The 4071-nt window shown below is 35.6% G+C and overlaps 1 pseudogene; it reads left to right on the top strand.

The window, feature by feature from the left end:
- Positions 1–311: 311 nt before the first annotated feature.
- On the top strand, positions 312–2734 carry LOC143404160 (cTAGE family member 15-like; annotated as a pseudogene).
- Positions 2735–4071: the final 1337 nt, after the last annotated feature.

Below are 4071 nucleotides of genomic sequence, written 5' to 3'. Positions count from 1 at the left end.
TGCACTAGACTTTGAAATTTAACCACCAACACTGCAAAAAAAGAAAAGGGGGAAGGAAGGAAGGAAGGAAGGAAGGAAGGAAGGAAGGAAGGAAGAAAAATGATAGAGGACAAGAAGGGAGGAAAAATTGAGTCATTAAAACAAAAGGACAAGTGGTACAAATATAAATATATGATGTACTAGCTCTTTAAAATATTTTCAGAGCTTTAGAATTTTAGTGACATCAAACTGGGTGATATTATGACTATACAGAATGGCACATAATAAGTTCTGCCTTGGTCCTGCCTAAACCAAACCATCAGGTGAGTGACATGGAGAGGACTCTTCTCTGGCTTTATCGGGACAAGCTTGAACCTGTGCTGCTTCAGTATTCACAGCATAGTGAAGGCGCCAAGACTTCTCTGACAGGCAGTGTGAGTGTGCTAGGCCCCTGGGAGCCCATGAATGGGGCATCCTATGCCCATGCCTGCAGCCTCCCCCACCACCCACTGGTTCACAATGGTCTGCTCTGTTGCCTGGTACAGTTTTGTTCCTTACCAAAGCCCTGAATGTCCATAGCCTGTTTTGGCATGACTGAGCAAGGTGTGGTTGTAAAGGGAATAGCCAAAGTAGCCTTAGTGTGATGGAGGAGCAACAGCTGCCCCTCAGCCCTACTTGGGTGTGGTCCTGAAAAAGTAAGCAGGGTTGTGGTGTGCCTTGTCTAAAGACATGGAAACACACCCTAGTCCTTATGGCTGTATATGGGAATTGGTGATATGTACAGCTACTGGATTTTTTGTTGTTCTCTTGTTTTTGTGGTGAAGATATCAGTCTGTGAGAAGCAGGCGTTACATTAGAAGAGAAAAAAGCTTGCTCGAAATCTTTCTAGACTAATTGAAGAAAAATGTGAACTACTTGAAAAAGTTAGCCTTGTTGGAAAACAGTATGAAGGCTTAGAGTCATCTTTAAAGGATGCCATCTTGGAGAAGGAATCTGTAAAACCAGAAAATTTGGAGACAATATATGAAAACCTGGATAGGTCCATATCTAAAATTGAGGATGAAATATTCTATCTAGAAAAAGAGCTAAAAGAAGAGAAAACTAAACATTTTCAACAGAATGAATCGATGATGGATATATTAAAAAGAATTAAGTCCCTAGAAGATGAATCAAAATCCCTCAAATCTCAAGCTAAAGCAACCTTAAGAATATTTAAAATGAATAAAGAAGAGCAGTAACAATAGCAATAAAAGAGGCTTTCAATGAAAATTCCGAACTTCAGAAAAGTCACAAACAGCTTTTTCAAAAAGTTGAGGTATGGAAAGAAAAAGCCAAGAAACAGAAAATGACATTTGGACACTCTAAAGTACAAGCAGAACAAGTTATAAGAGATAAAGAATATCAAATTAAGTCTCTGAACACTTGCTGAAGATGAATGTTTGGGCTCTTGTGCTTGCAAAATTCCTAACAGATGATGGTAACTTGAAGTTGGAAATGGAGAGTGAATCAGAAATTTGTGTTCACTTAGAAGATCAGCCAAAAGGGGCTTTGAAGAAACTGGTTTATGTTGCAAAGTTAAAGGCCTCTTTTAAAACTTTAGAAAGAGAAAGAAGTCAAATTTTTACTTTATTATCTTAAGTAATTGAAACAAAGGAAGATGCTATACAATACATTAAACGTCTTAAGACAGAACAAGCATCTTTGCAAGCAGAAAATACATAGTTTAAAATTGAGAAACAGAATCTTCAGAAATTTAAAGTCATGATGGAACTATATCAAAATGTAATGGAACTCCAAAGGAAATTAATAGGAGGCGAAAATTACCAGGTAGAGCAAGAAGAGAAACTTTCCAAAGTGGAAGAAAAGATCAGGCATACAACTAAGCCAATGGAGACCTATAGAAAGGGAGCCAATGATCTTGAAGAAAATTTTTATCAGGGGTGTGTTATGTACTATGAGTAAAAAGCACATGGTAATGAGTTGGCAGCTCAGAGTGCTGAAAGATACCTCAAAGATTTAAGGAAACAAAATGCTCACAACAGACAAAAATTGATTGAAATGGAGTTCAAATTTAAACTTGCAGAGAAAGATCCTTCTGCACTTGATATTTCAAATACAGCATTTGGCAGAGAGCATTCCCCAAATGGTCCTTCCCCATTTGGTTTACCTTCATGTGAAATGAGACCTTCTTATATGGAAAAGAAAAGTCCACTCATACTCTCACTTTTGATGCCAGTGGGAGAAGGAAGAGGCTCAAGGTGCCCAGAGAATTCACTGGACCATCCGACTAGCAATGAAAGAAGAGAATCAAACTCTGATAGGTTAACTGATCCTCAGAGAGCATCTTCTGACACTGGGCCCCTGGCATCTCCATGTCAGCAGGCCCATAAGATAATGATCCCTCCACCAGGCCAACCATATTCTTATCCACAGCTTCCTCTACAAAGGCAAGATGGATGTTATTCCAATTATGGTAGACCATCTGCATCAGCAGAATTCAAATTCCACTATGCTGACTTTGGATAAAATAAATGTTGAATCCAGTAGAAATGATACCAAAGTTGACCTTGGTGATTCCAATATGCCTGATTCATCTCTCCCTGCTGAAAATGAAACAACTGTCTCTGGCTTTGCTTTCTCACCTTTCCCTTCAATCAGAGGTCCATTGTTTCCAGTGGATCCAAGGAGTCAGTTCATGAGAAGAGGACCCTTTCTTCCTCCACCTCCTCCAGGAAACATGTATGGAGCATCTTGAGAATATTTTTTTACCAGGCCCACCGCCCCCTCCATTGCCAATGGGACCTCAGTGTTTTCCTCATTATCTCCCTGCAAGAGCTGGATTTCTTCACCCACCTCCAACCTCTGCATTCTGAAAGTAGAAGTGAATTCCCTTCAGGCATGATTCTACCTTTAAATTACCCTGCTACTGAACATCCAGAAGCACAACAAGAAACCTGACAATATTTTGTATCTGCCTTCAAAAGTAATTTATCTCTCATTTTTAATTTAAGTAACTTCTTTTATTTAAGTGATTAAACTTTTGCTCCAATTGAAGCTTAATGAAAATATAAATTTTATGATAATATTTTGTAAATAAAGAAGGTTTAAATATGAATCTTATGAGTAAATTATTTCCATTTTATTCTAGAGTATAATATTTAATTTAATTAATGTACTATTATATAAGCAATAAATGAAGATATATATATATATATATATATATATATATATATATATATATATATATAAAATTTTGCAGTTGGAGATATTTTAAACTCCAACAAAGGCTGTCCCTTTATACAAAGAAACATATTTACTGTGATTGTAGCAAAGGTGAAAGTAACTTTATGCTTAATAAAAGATTTTAATTGATTTAAATTCTTGTTTGGCACTGATAATAAAAATCAGCTAGCTTTTCCATAAAAAATAACTAGAGTATATTAAGAGTAAATCAGAAAACACAACTATACATGTCATGGAAATGGGAGATTTCAAATACAAAAAAAAAATTCAGTTCTCAGAAAACTTTTAAAATTGGAAACCATAATTTGAGTTCACTCTGTCCCTGTTTTCCCTTATATCTTCTTTATTTTATACCCATTTTGCTGTGGTTCACTGATATGGGGAGTTTCCTAGTCTTTGTTTTATTTTCAGGGAGACATTTCTAAAATAGAAATTATTTATTAGGACACTGAAATGAAGAAACAAGGACATAACTCCAAATTTTGTTATTGTTAGATTCATAGTCATAAAATGCCTCTACTAAACTACTATAAATATTTGAAGTTTTTAATCTCAATTTCTATATCATTGCAAATAATTAAGAATTTACAAAACTGCACCCGACCAGAGAACACTTCAAACAATGCTTCCCTGATAGAGACCAAGAAAGAGCACTTATTAAAAATACCCTAATTAAGAATTAGTAGTTAAAGTTTTTTTCAAGTGTTAAAAATGCTTTTCAGTTTTTTTGTAGGGTATACATTTAAGTCTAAAATAAATGTGGCAATATAATTTTCTTCTTAAATATAAGCAGCAGCTTTATCACAATTGATGGCCTGTGAAGATTTTTAATGATACTTGAGCCCATGA

This window comes from Callospermophilus lateralis, chromosome 7 (assembly GCF_048772815.1).
Source record: "Callospermophilus lateralis isolate mCalLat2 chromosome 7, mCalLat2.hap1, whole genome shotgun sequence".
NCBI classification, from domain to species: domain Eukaryota; kingdom Metazoa; phylum Chordata; class Mammalia; order Rodentia; family Sciuridae; genus Callospermophilus; species Callospermophilus lateralis.
Note: the sequence above shows the minus strand (reverse complement) of the source record. Positions and strands in the feature narration are given on the sequence as shown.